Source organism: Tribolium castaneum, chromosome 4 (assembly GCF_031307605.1).
Source record: "Tribolium castaneum strain GA2 chromosome 4, icTriCast1.1, whole genome shotgun sequence".
Classification (NCBI taxonomy): domain Eukaryota; kingdom Metazoa; phylum Arthropoda; class Insecta; order Coleoptera; family Tenebrionidae; genus Tribolium; species Tribolium castaneum.
In genome coordinates this window covers 22,557,214-22,576,480 of record NC_087397.1, presented here as the reverse complement: position 1 = coordinate 22,576,480, position 19,267 = coordinate 22,557,214, and the positions used below count along the sequence as shown (strand labels likewise).

Here is a 19,267-nt window from a genome sequence, read left to right as displayed (position 1 = left end):
TCGAATTTTGAACTTCTTGAATAAAAATAGTAAACAAATAGAACATTTTTTTGTTACGAGTAATAGCACTATTTTTTCGTATTTTTCAAAAGTTTTTATAATAATCTATTAATCATCATTTTTAAAGTATCATAACAGCCTTGCAATTTGACAGCTGACAATCCAAAAGACCTGAAAAAACTCTTTGAACTTTTGGCTATCAAATGCAAAAAGAATTATTCCCTTATTGCAAATAGTTCAGAAGCTGTAATATTTTAAATAAACCCCTGTAAATAAAAATTTGTATAAAAAAATTGACATACGTCAAAAACTATAACAGATAAGTACTAACAACTAGGAATATTTTACTCAGTTTCAAGAAGCGAATTCAAAAATACAATAAAAATAGGTAGTTACTATTTGGTATTTCAAAGTTGAAAACAATTTCTCGTAGTTCCGAAAATTCAGACATTTTGAAAATAATGAGTTTCCAATTTTTCAAAATGTTATTATTTATTTTCAACATAATAGTACTCAAATCAAGAAATTGAATGCAAAAAAATTAATTCGATAGCTTTAAAAATAACAAAAATATAAGCTTTTTTTGTCTGCCGGTTTGAAAGCGGTCCCGCTTTGAGCCTGATGACGTCACGCGGCATAAACTGTTCACAAGGTAGCGGCGATTTACATACTACTGTTCCTTTCGGCATTGTATTAAGATCTCTGGATAATTTGATTGACTTAAAAGAAATAAACATTCAAAGAAAGTGTTATTTGTGATGATTGAAGTAATTTGCTTAAGTAGATACTGTAATAAATCACTAATAACTAATAATAATCCATTAAATAATTACACAAAAATCAGCGTTTGCGATTTTTTTTGCTTTATTTCTTTTTTGTATGTCTTCGATTTTTTTCAGATTTTATCTACAATTTCTTATAAGTAATAAATATTGATTAATAAGAAATATTTATATTAAGAAAATATTATTTTATTTAAAAAAAATAAAAATATTAACTAATAGAAATTTTTATGATTTCTAGAACAAGCGATGCTTGCAAAATGTTTTGTACAAAAAAATAAACAAAATAAGTGTTCTACAAACGACTTCTTATTAAAGATATCAACTCTTGCATAAACAGAAATACAATTTCATTATTTGTCAATGCTTTTGAAGATACGTTCGATGAATAAGTAGATGTGGTTTATAATTATAAATCTAGAGTTTTCAAAGATATGAAATTACGATTTTCTTGTTTTTTAAAGTTGTAATGTTCACATTTTCTGATATCAAACGGTTTTATAACGTGAGATTTCTAAATTTTATTTATTTTATTTACAGCTAATAGTTCATTAAACATTCATAAAAATCTAGGAGTACAATAGCTAAATGGAAAAAATTGAAGAACAACGAAGTAATTTTAGAAACATGTTAATTTTAACCAGATACAGCTTCTCAAAGAATCAAATTTTCCACATGCGGTCGTGGGCAGCTGAGTTAATTGTGCCGCATGACGTCACACCTAGCGAGACCAGTAAAGCGCGCGATCTGTCAAATTTCGAACTTTAAGGACTCATAACTTTTTAATTTTTGCGAATATAAAAAAACGAAAAGTACCATTAGTTTTACAATTATGAAGACTATTAATGGTATTAATTTAAAAAAAAATGGAAACTTCCTCATTTGACAGTTGATAATTCTAAAGACCTAAAAAGACTCTTTAAACTTTTGGCTGTAATATTTTAAATAAACCCCTGCAGATAAAAATTTGTATAAAAAAATTGACATACGTCAAATCTATGATAGATAAGTATTAAGTATTAATAATCAGTCTGTAGTTTGTTACTATTTAAAATTTCAAAGTTGGCACCAATTTCTCGTAATTTCGGAAATTCAACCATTTTGAAAATAATTTATTTGAACTCAGAATGGTCGATTTGGATTTTAAAGCTCTAGCTATATTATAAGTTAAAAAGTTTCTAATCTAGACCCTAAAAGAATTAGCCTGTATTAAAAATTAGGTTGCTTCATTTTTATGCTCAACTCAACATTTGTTTAAGTTTGTCCGATATCTACTTTTGAATCACCCTGTGAACATTACCACCGGTTACCTGCTGTTTGCTCTAAAAGCGGGAACAAATCCGATAAATCATTTTATAGATAGGTATACGAATTGTATTTTTTCCCTATTATTTACATATTGTGTTAGATGCGTCGGTATATGCGATGAAGCGGGAATAACACAAGAGGGGGAGAACGTCGGCGTCGTTTTAGAGGGTGAGCGTCCCCACTTTCAGCGTCGTCTGTACAGTTCGCGCCGAACACGCGTTCTTTAAACTTCCAATCCACTGTTCTTATCAAGAGGTGTTCAATTATTCGCCACTTTACCGAGACTTTTCTTATAAAACCAAACCATTGTTTTACGGTCAAGTGCAGTGCGCTTTTCGTCAACAACTCTCAGCCAAGTGAAAAGAAATTGCGATATAAATGTGGTGCATTGGAGATAATCGCTTTGGTAAGTTTGGTAATTTAATATTTGTTGGCAAAATGCGGACTATGCGAGGGCAAAGAGTAGTATTTTAACCCTTTATTGCGACAACTCATGACATCAAAGACCGTCTGAAATTATTATTAACAAAGAACGTTTTACACTAAACTGAATACATACGGGTTTGTGTAATTGAAAACGGAATTCCGCGTGTGTGCGCTTTCGTTTTTTGTTCAAACCGGAAAGTGCATAACTAACGAAAAAACAGCAATTGTTCCGATGACAGCTTTTGTTTATGCAACTTCTTAAACTAAGCTTTCAGCGTTGTTTGTTTGTGACAAGATCAAAGGTAATGAGCTTTTTGAATCATTACGCTAAGTACTAAACAAATTAGATTAGTTCCTTAGCTTTTATCGAAGAAAGTTTTGGTTTTTTCGATTGTTGGAAAGACTGAAATTAATTTAGAACATAAATGCAATTGGGCTTTTATTTTGTTGAAAATTTGATTACTTCAGTGATAAAGTTTAGACTGAATGGTTGATGATGTTTATATGTATAGGTGCAATTAGGCTTTAGAATTATATTGAACTAATTAATTTCAAACTTATAACAAAGGATTGCGAAAATGGCATAACACTCATTAAAACTTTAGTCGTATTAAAAGAATCTTCAATAACTATGTGCAATTTTGTACTAATTAATAAAAATCAAAGTAAATATTAATTTAATGGTCTACTGGTTTGGCAAAGTAGAATTACCCATGCAATGAATGGCGACACTTTGCTGTGTGTTATAGTTATTAGGCAGAAATTATTGGTTTCATTAATACAAGTACCTTACACTATTGACACATAGTTTGGTTTACTCACAAAATAGCCATTTAGTAGACAATTAAGTTAGTTCAATAGTTTATATCTTTGCAGCCACTAATAATAAACGGAAATGAATAAAATAATAACAACTTCTACTCGTAATGAAATAACGAAGCTTCTGTTTTAAGTTTAACTTTACATTAAATTTTTTTTCAAGACCACGGGAGTTATTTTTTCAGTCAGTTAACTTGCAAAAACTATTGAATTACGTATTTATTGTAATACAAAACAAATTTGTTAGCACCTATTATTTTAGAATGCTGCTTCGTGCTTTATTATAAAGCTTTTTATTTGATTGGATGCACTTTTCTTATTCATACAGCTTCATTTTAGCAAATAATTAATAGTTATTTATTGTATAAGAGTCTTACAATGTGTTTTAATAATAATAATAATAACAATTAACAAATAAATAACATGACAAGATAATTATTTAACATTTAACCCCACAAGGGGAATAAATTACGTGTAAGACCCATTTTTATTCACAGCCAGACAATAAAAACTAAATCAAAATTTTGGAAAATTTTTATTCAATGTTTTGAAGTGACATTTCTTAAATTACTTTTTATTCGGCCAATCACGAGACAATTTTTCCATAAAACTCGTTATTTTATGGGTTTTATGGATATCATAAGAAGTCTCCTAGTAGTGGTATTATGACCTAATAATCGACTGGCTGTGGATAAAAACAATTTATTCCTCGACACTGTCAAAATTTCCGTTTTTTCTCCTGTGTAAGGAAGTTTTGACGACTGTTTGACATTACTCAATATGAAACGTCAGATTATTTTTCACAGATTTAAAATAATTTTAAGCCTTGTTGAGTCTGAGTCCACGTATAAAAGTTGTATTCAACTCGTTTTCGTGTAAATCGGTTCATTTATTTAACCTCGTGGATGATAAATTGACAATCTTTGATGAATTTTAAATTCTATTAAAAAGAGAACTTAATGTGAAGTTTTTGAATCTTTAATACAGATACGGACTGTTTTTAGAGTGTAGGATCTCAGGTGGTTCTGAAATTTCTGAAAAGTACCAATTTTTATCTACTCAGGCAACCAGTAAAACTAAATTTTTTATACAGGGTGAGTCAATAGTGGATTTTTTCTACAATTTTTTTACTATGCAATCGGTAATACTGATTCCAGGTAGTCGTTACAAAATATCAAAATTAATCCACGATTACATTGTTCTAGGTATTGTCAAGTTTGTCGTGACAGTTTGGCAAAAATTTCATTGTAAACTATTATTATTTAAAAAATAAAAAACCAATGTTAATTGAATTAATGTTTTTAAAAAATACACAAAGTTCCAAGTGGTAAGAGCAATTAGTATTTTTCATTGCATCTTAAGACATGTTAAAAATAACCCACTATTGACTCACCCTGTATACCAACATTGTTTTTTCTTGGAAAAAGCGGCAAACTTTTAATACCTACTACGATTTTACATTCATTTATAGATAGATTGTATAAACTAAAATTCAAAGCATGAAGAGTTGCAAACTAAAATGATACGTAGTTAAATGGGTTTGATGTGGAAAATTCTACATACCATCATGATAAATATCTGAATTATTTTAGTAAAAATTGTAGAAGCTTAAAAATTCTAACAGTGCCAAATTAAATTGCATACTTATTGCCAAAATAATTTCTCTATTAATATAGTGGAACTCGATTATAATGAACCCGGTTTTTAACGTACAAAATTAAAAGTCCCGTTTTAAAAACCTCTCTTTTAACGTCCAATATTTACATTTTAGGAAACAATAAAAATTTCCAATATTGTAGCAACGTTCTGACAAACATATGCACATAGTATGGACATATAGTTCATTTTTTTTAAATAATCAACTGTCAGTGTATCATCCTAAAAGTTTATGTCCAACTACTTTTGAAACTGGCTGTATTCTGTATTTGACATTTTGAACACCAGATTTGACATTTTTGAAAATTGCACGTTAGGTTAATCGTTATTTCGTTAGACTAAAGGTGGTCTAAAATAACTAGATGTTATGTTGTACATACGTGTTTTAAACTGGAGACAACTTGAAAAATTTGAAAATTGAATTTTTCAGGTAAAAAATTACACCAATCTTAATTCAAAAAATTACTATTTATGATAATGCCAACCTGACGGCTCTTAGACAGTTGATTCTAAAAAAAATCGACTATACAACATAATCAGAAATCTCTAAATTTGGCTACGAATTGTAAGAAAACTATTAAACGTAAGTACACCTAAATGTGTCTTTCTTAATAAATCAGATAAATACTTTATTTCGTGTATTCATTTCAAGCTTTAGAATTCATTTAACTTGAAAATTACTTTATAATTTTATAACCGAATTCCACTGTAAATTAATAATTTCAAAATTTGAAAAAAATTACGAATGTTCTCGACGTTCAATGAATCTCTTCATGCTAGGTGTATTATTTTGTAAAATGTAAAAAATGAGTTTCTAACTCGGATTCAAAAAATCAAGTCAAAGTATTTGAAAAGTTTAAATAAATAAAAAAATAATAAACACAACTCTTCAATTATGCATTATAAAACTCATAATACAATAATACAAAGAAACTAATAAGTTTACTAAAAAAATAAAATAAGCCTTTGGTCAGTTTTAAAAAGATACAATCTCTCACTTAATAAGTTTTTGGGCCACACTAATGATGAGTAATGACACCAACGTGCTCTTTTTGGTTTTAACACTAGACTTGGCATCAGAAAGGTTTAATTGTTACAAATTTTTATTAAAATTTACTATTCTAAAATGTTTGGATTTATAGTATAGATCATGATGTGTTTCCAATAGATATTGATGAACTTTTTGGTGTACAATTGTTCAAACGAAAACATTAAATTTACTTTTAGCATTTAGTTTTATGCATCAATTATGCGACAATGTATTTAAGCAATGTATTTTAGTTATTTTACAAGTCTTAAACAATAATACTTTTTTTTCTATTGCTAATATTCTATTAATTAAATAATATTCAGTAGGTAATTTACAAATAATTTCAGAAATTCTATATAATTTTAATATAAACATTTCTTCCACGCAATTTCGAATAAATTCCAAATAACGCATAACTTTCTGCCGAACTAGGTAGCCTAAAGTTATCGCTTGAATGACTTTTTAAAAACGACCTACCGTCTCAATTTGTAATCCAACTAAAAGGTAAATTCGGAATATCTTTTGTATTTACAGGGTTAGTCAATAGTGGGTTATTTCTGAATGTCTATAAATATGCAACCAATAATACTGATTCTAGTTAACCAGATCGGTAATCGTTAAAAAAATTAAATTTAATCCTCAATTACATTGTTCTGGGTCAAGTTTGTCTTCACAGTTTTGTTAATATTTCATTATGAATTATTATTATTATTTAAATGAAAAAAAACCAGTGTTAATTCAATAAATGTTTCTATAAATCAAACAAAGTGTCCAAGTGGTAAGTGCAATGAGTATGACTCACCCTGTATAATCTTTCAAATTTTTGAAAAATAGGTAATGATTTATTTAATTTACTTTTCAAAATTATATTTTAGCGAGTATACGATTATTAGTATTGATCCTATATGTTTCTTGACCTGAGTTTGTGTGGATATTTTTTTCATCCAAGTTTTTAAATTACAGTCTTTTACAGTTACCCGGTTTTTATTCTGTTTAATAAATAATAACTGACAAAGAAAAATTGAAATTGACGTTTCGAATAGTTGCCGTTCTACTGTACGTTTACAAAAATGCAACAGAATAAAATTCATTTCTGTACAAACGTTTTGTCAAGAAAAAATTAAAATAACGTTGCATCATCGTTTCATCAAACAGCAATTTTTTAACAATTCATTTAACATAAACTGCACCATCCATGTGCATTTATTTGTCCGTTTATTCGCTTGATTCCGGTTATTAAACAATACCTACCTCTGATTTTTACACGAAGGACTTTCTGCTATTGAATGTAATATTCAACAAACATTTTTTTTGTAAAGTTGTAATCAACAAACAGACTAATGGTAAAAGCATCCGAGAGTTTTCTGCTTTTTTGCTTTGAGCAGTATTGTGTTCCATTAATTCGGGTCCATTTGTTAAAAATACTAGAGTGAAATTTTCATTTGAAATAATATGCTCGCGGTATTTTATTTCATGTTGCGCTCTAAAATCGGTTAATTGATTTACAGATATTAATGAGTAAAATAATTCAACTATACTGTACAGGGTGTCTCAGCAAGTTGGTAAAGTTTATTACTGTTTTATAATTTTTTACTCTGTTTAACCTAAAATTACTTTCAAGTATCTAGAATGTTTAATAAATTGGCTACAATAGAACACCTTATATTTTTGAACATAGTTTTTAAAACTGACGTTTTAAATTGAATTGAATTGAACTTTTATCATTAGACCATACACAGCCTATGCCCCTTTATCACTTTTAAAAAGAAAGTTCAGCATTAATAATATATTTTGTTAGCTGATTCTAATTAAAAAAAAACAATAAAGAAGTTTCCTTCAAATTTAATAACTTAAAAATTTTAAATCTTCAATTTTTCATTTTTGTATAATATAAATAGTCTTTCTTAAAACAGTCAAATGGCTGATTACTTAAAAGGTATTTTAAAAAAATGCATATTAACTCCAGTTTCAGTAGAAGAAAATGTTTTTAGATTTTTTTTAAGTTATAACGTTTCTTGCTTTTCTAGATTTCTAAGTTTTTGTGTAACAATTTTTTTGAAGTCTGTTTTTGTCAAAAAGACTTAAATATTTTAAAAATTAAACAAAAACAACCAATAACAATGTAGCTTAAAAATAACATTGTCAAAAGCTACGCCCAAAATGCAAAAAAATATTCAAAAAAAAAACATAAGTAAATTTATTATTTACTACTAATTGGAAGTAATAATTTTCGGTGATACAGGTTGTTATTTATTTTTCAATACAGGGCGATTCAAAAGCGCCGGAAAATTTTTTAAATAAACTTTAATATTTTTCTACAGAGTGAGTGTTGTACAAGGTGTGATTTCATCTTATCGCCTATGAATTTCTCCTGTAAAATCATTCCCCATTTATTATTATCAAGTCTCAGCGGCACAAAGTTTTTTACATGTAAACCAATTTCAAAGTTAGCTATATGAAAATTATTTTAACACATTATTTTAAGTACTTCTGTTGGTATTTTTTCCTTAGAAGCAATTATACTTGACTTCATTGACTTGAATAATAAATTGAAATTGCTTTTTCACTTCTTTTAAAAAGGACTCACTATTGAAAACTATAATTAGTATTTTCCATTGCATTTAAAAAAATTAAAAATAAAGAATAAAGAAATAAAGAATAATAAAACATTCACCTTGTAACGGAAAAATGAGCACGATCGCGCTGATTCGTCAAGGCAGCGTGGCCGAGCGGTCTAAGGCGCTGGTTTTAGGCACCAGTCCGAAAGGGCGTGGGTTCGAATCCCACCGCTGTCACATCCCTATTTTATTTCTTTTTTTCCTATCATCCCCCATTAATCAATATTTACAACTATTGGAGAGCATTCAACTTAAACTTATTTGTATAATAAAGTCGATTCAATCGGATATGAAATTAAACGTCAGATCATCAAAGATCTAAATCACATATTTTGTTGGCGTCTCCCATTTTAATGAAATTTATGTGAAGCTGTACAAGGACGGTGTGTCAGCCACGAGGGGTGAATGTCGATGGGGTGAACTCATCCCCTAACCGGCCTACTTTGTCCAGACTTTATTCTTATCAAAGTTATCAACTGGCATAGGATAACGAGCAGAAGAGTATTATCCTGCACACCTACCGGAAATTTATTATTACATGTTGGGCAAATCACATGGAAGAACACCGGTAAAGAATATTGGAAAATAGAGTTTGTTTTTTAAACTCTGACGCTACACAATTTGTTTAGCCTTTAATGGCTGTGTTTAATTACTTTTTATGTTAAACTACAAATGTAAATAAAGTGTTGCTGCTTTTATTTTTATTCAGATTTTTAACGCACCGCTTTTATTCTTTACAGTAATTAATTCACGTGGAAAAATTCGTCCGCATATTAAAATAATTTGTGTAAACTTCCCTTTAAATAATAAACATGCACCTTTATTACGAGATTAATGTTATCATTCTAGATGTAAAAATTTGTGAGATTCAAGGACAGTTTTCCACTATCACATAAATCACGATTAATTTAATTAAATTTAGTTCCTTTGTGTCGTAATGAAGGATGAACCGTTTCGTGCAAGTTATCCTTGTTTCACGTGTTTTATTTGATAGTATCGTACAGGAAAGTTATTGCTTTCCTTGCCGCAAAATGTCATCCTGAATCTTGTATACACGGTTGATCGAACAGTTGAGTGTCTTTTTCAGAATTGAATTTTGCGAAGTCTTAAACTGAATCAACTGAAAGATGGTTTCAGTTTAAAGTTAATTTTCAATAAAAGAGGAACTATTAATGTATGACCTTATTCACCATGAATTCATAAATTTTAAGTTAAAAGTTAAGTTTGAGGTAGAAATAATGTACAGTCACCCAAAATGAAAATGAGGCGTTTATAAACGACCTCAGCCAACCCTGTCATAAATTCATAAAAGACAGTAAACTAGTCAAGAAATTCATTGCAAAGACATTTTTCAAAACTTTTGCTAAAAAAGACAGAAAATGTAGCAAGTTAAAATTAGCACTACTTACATCACTCTTGTTTTTTTTTCAAGTGTTTTAGCATATTATTATCGAGTCAAAAATAACTTTATTATAAGAGCACTAATTCGTAAAATCACCAAAAAGGCCAAAAATTGTAATACTTTTGTCGTTTTTGTCGTTTTAAACATCATTTTTACGGCAAAACAAAACTTTAAATTTATTTTGCCAATACTGACTAAAAAAACTTTTTGAGCTACATTTCTTCAAAAATAATACAAAAAACTGTAAAAATTAGTCGAAAAATATTTTTGTATTTCACTAGCAAGTAGACACGTGTTTGAAGTTGTGTTCTTAGCTTCTTGTAAGAATCAGTAAAATATTACTAAATCTAGTTGTACAAATGTATTTTTTTATACGATTTACAATTAGTAAAGAAACTATTTCTTTAAGTTTTATTAGAAATAAACCGAAATATCACCAAATTAGACCAAAAAATTGTGTGAATTCTGCGTTTTTCGAAAGTTTGAAAAGGTTTTTTTTTATAAGAAAAGGTAAAAGTTGGTGAAAATTTGATTACTTCAGGCAGCTTTTAACCAAAAATTCACAACAACAAATTTTAGACAAAAGTAATGTTATTTGTGCCACTCAATTTCTCTATTTTCTGAGCACGTTTTTCAGCATTAAAAAGTAAACCGAAAAATCAACTAATTAAAAAATGGGTGTTATTTTAGCCTATTCAGTTTTGATGAAGTAAAAATTTCTTTTTGAAAGATTTACATAAAATTGAATGAAAATTCTCCGAATTATATCGAAATTGATATCATCATATTTTTTTAAGTCGATACTATAATTTATTATACAAAAATTTGTGAAAACATCTCTAGAAATCACAAAGTAATAAAAACTAATTAAAAATGATATTAATTTACCTTCGATTTAGCTTGTTTTTGCAAAATATGCCAACATTTGGTCGAAAATATTTTTTTGTTTTCGAGTCAAAAATTTTAAGTTTAGTAGAGATATGTTGCTGAAAAAAATCGAAAAGTCACCAAATTAAGTTGAATGTTATATAATTTTTGCATTTTTAAGTGTTTATCATGTTCTCTAGTGTACTAAACAGAAATATTATTCGCAAAATTTTATTTAAATCAAACCAAAAAAAACAATAAAACTGGGGCAAAATAATTGTATAATTTTTGCTTTTCTTTGATTAGTAAACATACTAATTTTCTTCTTCTCGAAAATTGTTTGGAATTAATATTAGTTTTATCTTTTAAATAAAACTCATTTATTGTGTAAGACCTTTTAATAGCTAGCCTTAAAATCACAAATAATAAACTTATGTTACTTTGTTTATCTACTCGCTTTTGTTTGTTTTTGAGCCAAAGTTTGTCAAATTAAGCTAAAAAATGACAAATTGTGGTCGAAAAGAAGTTACTCTAAGTTTTTTCCCAGCTTTCGAACTCTTTTTGAGATTCTTTTCTAAAAACAATGAGCTGAAAAGTGGCTTAATTGGATCAAAACTAGATGTTTGAGTTTTATTATTATTTTTTAATGTAAAAGCGTAAGTGAGTAATTTCTTCGAAAAAAGTGTAAAAAATAAGGCAAAAATCATTTTATTTGGAAATACTTGTTTTGCAATCCTTGTTTTGCAGTGTTTCTCTGTTATCAACCCTATATTTAATTACATTTGCAAACAAATTAATATAAAATAATTACAAAGTAATGGCAAATTTTTGCGACTAACAATAAGAAAAAATCAGAAATTTGTTTCTCATATTTTTTATTTTTTTTTATTTATGCTAATATGGGAAAAACAAAGAAAAAACGTTACAGGAAACAAAATTTCTTTAAAAAAGATACTACTTGCTTTTTAAAGATTTTCTCACTTTTCCAAACAAAACGTTTTATTGTCACTGAATGTAAAACATCTTGACTATCTTTAGTGCTTAACCTATTAAGAGTTGAGATCTAATCGAATTTTTTTAAGTTTTTTTAAGATAGAGCTTTGTTTCTGCTTTGTTTTCTGCTTCTTCTTTTTATTTGTTTTGTCACCTTTTAAATATAGCTATTTTTTTCGTTTTTCTTAAAAAGCAGACACGTTATTTGAACAATTATTAAATTATTGTTTAAAATGTCAATAAAATTAAATACAAAATAAAATGAAAGACTTCGTATAAAAAATGTATTTTTTTAAATATGAAATAATAGTGCACATAATTTTTTTTGTAAAACTGATGTTTTCCACTATTTTAACAGTGTAATAAATTTATGTGTTTCTTTTATTATAGCAATTTAATTATTTACAGAACCAATTACAGTCACATAGACCTATGTAGTTTACTGTAATCTAAATTCTAAATTACTTACATTAACAAAATGAAATTGAGATTTGTGTACAGGTAGACTGGTGTGGAAGAAGCAAAGTTTTCCAAACTTTCCAAGGATGTTATTTCCTAGTGCTTGTTTACTTTGTTGTTGTTGGTTAAAACTCGGTAGACTATTTATTAAACCTGGAACTACAAAATTTATATAAGTTATTTTTATAAAACAAGGATTATTTACAAGAAAAATGAATTATTATTATTGTCGAAACTAAGTTGTTTTTTATTTTTTGAAATTTCGTTTCTGATTTATTATCGATTAGTGAAATAAAAAGAGGGAGATTGGAACGCACAGCACAGCTTGGAATCATCAGAAAAGTTTGTTGATAATGAGCATTTCATAACTTCCCCCGTCGAAGAATCTTGAGGTGGAAATCACTACATAATAACGCTATTATCTTAATCTTTTTTGCAAATGACACCAAAAGGGTCAAAGGATTTCCGAGTTGAACGCACGAACAAAACACCAGATGTTTGAATCCCACACTCACTTTTATCCTTTTTTATTTTACTTAAAAACCATTCTACGTGAAGGTTCTCATTAAAAACCCAAGTCATCGCTTTTTAAAAATAAAATGTTATTTGGGCTAATTGGAGAAAATAATGACCAATTTATTGTTATATGGTGATTAATTGCTTTTGTAAAGTTTGATGAACCTCTTGTGAAGTTTATCGATTGCATCAGTACGGAGAATATTTTCTAGTACTGTGAAACATGTCTGAAACGTGGAAATGCAATATCGGGAAAACTCTTCCCACTAAGGAAGAAAATGTGAAATTGAAAATACTTGTCGAAAGATGTCGGATAAATTCTATAAAGTAAAATGTGGTATAGACATTTTGAAGTCACATTATAAATCTGTTTTTGTTTTTACTTTTAAGCTCTGTATTTTTTCAATAAATATCATACTAGAAACTGGATTTTGGTAGATTGTAAAAACAGAAATTAGTTATTAGTTTAGGACACATTTTTTAGTAATCCCTACAACAATAAACTCTAAATGCGTTTTGTAAACAAAAACTCTCTTCCAGCTAAATAATGTTCTAAATTTATTGTTGTAAAATCAGTTCGTTTTTCTGTAAGAATTCATCTAATCTTAGAAAATGAACACACTGTATGAGAATACATAGTAATTAAATAAGGCATTTCTGTATTACCAATATTTTTTCATTCAACTAACATTTTTATTTTTAGTAAATTTTTTATATCAAGAATTTTTTTGTAGTGTGTTTTAGATTGTCACTTAACAAATCTTTTACAAAAATTTACACTTTATTCACAAAATCAATAGCTTCAGCAAGTGACAGGCTTATTACTGTTTTTAATTTTGTTGTGCTATTTAAGTAAGTCATTTCTCAAAGTGGTTTGACTAAAACAATGTTGTGCTTTTGCAAAGGTAAAAAAAATAATTATACAGCTACTGTTTCCAGCTAGTGAAAAGAAGAAAAAATTAAAATCCAAAAACTGAAATTATATGTAAACAATTTTAACGCTGAAAACTAAAACATATGGAGTCTGAAAAGACTACAGAACTGGAAAAGAGAAACAATAATAAAGTGAAACACTTAAAACTGAAAAGGTAAAATAAAAAAAAAAACAAAAAAATAGTTAGTTTGTAATTCTGTAGAACTAAGTGATTGAAAAAGTTTGAAATCAAAAAACTATAGAACTACAAAGTAAAACGTTAAACAAATTATAACATACAAGTAATATAATTAATAAGAATTAAATATGAAATATAGGAAATCTAAGAAACTACAATATACTGAGAGACTTAAAAATTGTGTGATTGAAACACTAAGTAAGTATGATATTGAAAGATTGAAAACCTAAGAAAAAAAAATCTCTAAATATACTTAAAATTAAGGAACTTTGGAATAGAAAAATGTAATAAAAAACTTGAAAAGTATTACTATTTCTGAAGGCTAGTGACATTCGTTTACAGATTGTTTTGTATAAATAATTTTAGCCAAATTTGTTTTATTTTAAAACAAAAAGTTTATTAATTTTTGCAGCCACTTGATAATAATTATAATTTGAGGAACTGCAGAAATATTCCAATCAATAGCAAACTATTGAAAACTAATAATCGGCAAAAGTATTAAAAAATGGGAACTATTTTGATGTAAACCTATGTAAAATTATTTGGGGAATCGATTAGCGTCGAGAAAGTCGACTAATTTTTTTTCAATGTTTCTATTGAAAATAGAATTGGCAAAATTATTTGAAAAATCGAAACTATTTTGATGTAAACTTATTTAAAATCATCAGGGAAATTGATTGGACTCGAAAAAATCGCCAAATTCTCAACAATTTTTTTAAGTTATAAATTTTTTGATTTTTTGTTATTTCCAATTGTTTTCAAAACTATAAATTGGAAAAATTATTCAAAAAGGAGTAACTATTTTTAGGTAAACCTTTGTAAAATGATCTGGGGAATCGACTAATGTCGAAAAAATTGTTAAATTTTTAAGAACTTTTAATTTGTGAATTTTATCAATTTTTGCTTTTGTTTCCAATTGTCTTCAAAACTATTAATCGGCAAAAAAAAGTGGAATAATTTTGAAGTAAACTTATGTAAAATGATCTGAGGAATCGATTGATGTCGAAAAAATTGACAAATTTTCAATAGTTTTTAGTTTGTAAATGTTTTTTTTAATTTTTGCTTTTGTTTCCAATTTTCTTAAAAAATATTAATCGGCAAAACTATTTAAAAATGTGAAACTACTTTGATGTAAACCTATGTCAAATAATCTGGGAACTCGATTGGCGTCGAGAAAATTGCAAAATTTCAACAATTTTTTAAATAATTTTTTTTCAAGTTTTATTTTTGTTTGAATTTTATCGAAAACTAATAATCGCCAAAAGTATTTGAAAAATGGTAATTATCTTCATGTAAACCATGTAAAATGATCTGAAAAACTGATAAGCGTCAAGAAAATAGACTAATTAATATTTTTTTTTTCAATTTTTGTCTTTGTTTATAATTTCTTTGAAAACTAAAAATTGGCAAAACTATTTGAAAAATCAAAATTATTTTGATTAAAGTGATCTGGGGAATCGATTGAACTCGAAAAAATCGCCAAATTTTAAATAGTTTTTTAAGTTATAATTTTTTTTCAATTTTTGTTTTTATTTTCAATTTTCTTCAAAACTATAAATTAGAAAACCTATTAAAAAAATCGTAACTATTTTTAAGTAAATCTATGTAAAATGATCTGTAAAATCGATTGGCGTCCAGAAATTCGCCAAAGTTTCAATGGATTTTAAGTTATGATTTTTTTTAAATTTTTGTGTCTGTGTCTTATTTCGTCGAAAACTAATAATAATAATCAGCTTCAATTTAGAAAAAATAAAAACTATGTCAAACATTTTAACAAAATTGACTTATTTCAGGATCAAGAAAAGCTTCTGATATGAAAGGAAATAATAATTTCAAAAACGTATTTCGAAAACTATGAAACAGTAAAGCAACAAGAGCGAAACCAGTCTGTTTCAATTAATTATTATTCAAGCTGGGTGAACAAATTCTGTTCGACAATGATCCACGTAAAAACCAATAATCCAATGTCAAGTGCTATTAGCTGGTAAGCCAACGCAATACACTCTCTCTCAATAATGATAGCCAAAATTCAGTCAGTTTCGTATAAACATGAAGTGAGCTATCGATTGAAGCCAACATCGATTACTTTTGTATTAATAATAAGGGGTGTGTTGACGTTAGGGTGCAACTTGAAAAATAGAACAGTTTTCGTCTCCGATTTAACACATGCCATTTGGCCATTAGTTTTAGTTTCACATTAACAAAGTATGATATTCGCTTTAACTTCTTGTTCTACACTGTGTAATTAATCCGAGTTCAATGCGACATCTTCCCTTTTCCGCTGTAGAAAAGAGCACTTTCTTGTTATTCCATTTTTCTTGAAAGTTTTTCAGCACAATCAATTTGCCAGGTCTCTTTCACTGCAAAGTAATTTCGTTAGCTGTTTTGTTTGTAGACTTGTTTGTCTTTTTTGCTCTTCTTTAATGATGTTTCGTGCTACATAAAATGCAAAATAAAATTAATACAATGCTCATCTGATAGGTAAAAAAGTGAGCTCTTTCAAAACTACATTTCTTGCAATTTGAGAACAGCGTGGCAGTTTTTGTCTAGTCATTAGGAGAGATTGTATTTTTAGGACGTTAGAAACCGTATGGTTGTGCAAAAACTGAAATTTTGTGCTCAAATTCGATAATTTAGGATCATTTTTAATTCCGACTACAGGAAAAATAAAAACATAATTATTATTGCAATAAATTCCATTACAAAAACAAACAACACGAACCGTTTGGTAAAAAAAAATAAAAATTCTTTATTAAAAGGTATAAACAAGTTGAACCTAAATATTGTTCTAAATTTGCTGTTCTTGATTTAATTCGTTTTTCTGTAAGAATTCATGTCAACCTAGAAAATGAACTCACTAAATGGAAATACAGGATTAATATTAAAATCAGGCACCTCTGCAATACTTACAATGGTTTTTAATTCAATTACTTTTTATGTTGTTTTCAATGGATTTTTATTTTCAGAATTTTTTTGTATAGTTTTTCAGTCACTAACAAATTTTTTCACCACTCATTTTGCAAAAATTTATACTTTATTCACGAGTTTAACTGTTTCAACAAGTGACAGGTCTGCTGTTTCTAATTTTGTTATGCTGTTTATTAAAATTTCAGAGTGATAAAGTAAGTCGTTTTTCAAAGTGGTTTGACTAACATAATGCTTTGTATACAAAAAAAAAATTGTATACAAAAAAAGTATAAAAATACAGTGAAGCACCGCAAAACAGAAAAATTTAGAAAATGAATATGAAATATAAGAAATTAAAAAACTAAAAAGCTGAAATACTAAAATTAAACTTAAAAACTAAGTAAAAAAAAATAAGAAGTTTGTTAAAAGTTGAACTTGGAAAAGTTAAATGGATCTCTCAATTTTTTGTTTTTGTTTCTCAAAGATTATTAAATTGTCTGAATATAAACATAATTTATAAATTTCAAATCCCCAAGTTAACTCAAAAGATATATTTTTTTTGACTTGACCTGACCTGACCTGACCTGACCTGACTTAATTTGGTACATTTTTTAGTTTTTATCAAAAAGAAATAGATCCTCAATTTATCCAAGATTTTTAAAAAGTATATCAAAAATAACAATGTTTTCAGCAATTTTAAACACAAATACAGAATGATTTATTTGTTTTTCTTGTTTTCTTATTTTCCTATCTATAATTTTATTAAATAGAATTATATTTTTTATTTTTTTTTAATCATTGGTTATTTTTATTTTTTATTATTTTTCCTTTATTTTCTGGGCCAAAACCTTGATCAGCTTTGCTGCCTTTTGGTCCAATTTATGGTAGGAACAACTTGTAGAAAATTTCAATTTTGTTATTGTGTTTTTTTCTTTTTTTTTCTTGTAGTAACCAATCATTATTAATTAATTAATTAATTAATTATTATTATTATTAGTATTATTTCTATATAACTGGTCTGTTTTACAGCTTCTTTGATATCCAATGACAAACGCTTCAGTCGTCTTGCAATTTTTTGTGCACCAGATAAACAGCAGCCTTTTATATTTTTGTTGACCAAGTATTCATTTCTGGAACAACATTTCTGGACACCAGTTAACCGGTTTTAAGGCCGGAATTTAAAGACGGAATTTCGTGTTAGATGCGAATAAAATGGTCGACTTTGCTTAGTTTTTTCTAAATTTATTACACAAAATCTAATATTCCTAGAAAAGTAGAACTTAAACACAACAAATTAAAATCTAGACTGCCGGTTTGAAAAAATTAATAACTACAATTATAATAAACAAAACAAATAAATTTTTAAAATAAAAATTAACAATTGGCGAAAACTGAAATTCAGACAATTCTACGTAAATATTTTTTTTATTCCAAAACCAAAGCCGATTTTTAAGATACAAAAGTTGTTTAAGATTAAAAAATTATTTAATGCATAGTGTTAGAGTATGCATATTTTTAAAAATTAAAAGTTTAAACATTGAAAAATAACTGTAACGCTAAGAAACTAAAAAGTTAAAAAAAATCGAAAACAAAATGAAAAACTGAAAAAAAACATAGAACCTTCAATAAATTGAAACATTAGACTTTGAATAAAAAACCAATAATAACTAAAAGACTGAACAGCTAAAAATCTTAAATTCAAAAAATTAAAAACGAGTAAGATTAAAATTCTTTAGATAATTGAAAGATGATTTGAAATGCTATTGGAAAATAAAATTAACTAGACGCCCTCTGAGGTGATAACTTTTATACTACGTCAATCAAAAAAAGTAAAGAAATTTTTGTAAGATCATATTTAATTGACATTTAATGAATTGTTAAATAATTTTGCATGTATAGCGTTAATTACTTACAGTGGAGAGAATCACTAATGGACCATAAGCTATGGACTAGGACTATAAGTAATGGATTACAGCTCAAGAAACCAATAAATTAGTGAAATGTGCGAATTTTAGGTTAAAATTTTTCCACTGAAAAAATCATGAAATACTTCGGTAAATCAATAAAACTACAATTAAGATTAACAACTGCTGATACATTTGAGCATAAATTGTTACAAAAGGTAGGCTTTCTAATATCTTTGTAATAATTTTTGTAATAAAAAATAAGGAAATGAAATAATTGTGAAGCCTCAAAATTCGTACAAGTTTCAAAATATCCGAATAAACATTTTCCCGCCATTTATGGTTACTGTTTTCGACTTAGCTCAGTGGCGCCCCCAACGGTAATTTTACTTCCGAATTATAGGGAAAATAGGAAACTAAAATGCTGAAATACTGAAAGCCTGACAAATAGAAAATCTTTAGATATAA

At 27.3% G+C, this 19,267-nt stretch overlaps 1 protein-coding gene and 1 non-coding gene across 5 annotated transcripts in view; both read left to right on the top strand.

The window, feature by feature from the left end:
* Positions 1-2,269: 2,269 nt before the first annotated feature.
* gogo (golden goal) overlaps positions 2,270-19,267 on the top strand; it is a 198,205-nt gene continuing 181,207 nt past the window's right edge. For all 4 annotated transcript variants that reach the window (XM_015982210.2, XM_008195134.3, XM_015982209.2 and 1 more), the window contains exon 1: positions 2,270-2,496. The gene's annotated coding sequence lies outside the window, so the exon portion shown is untranslated. The remainder of the gene's footprint in view (positions 2,497-19,267) is intronic.
* Positions 8,737-8,816, top strand: TRNAL-UAG (transfer RNA leucine (anticodon UAG)). The gene has a single exon. It is a non-coding gene; the product is annotated as a tRNA-Leu (tRNA).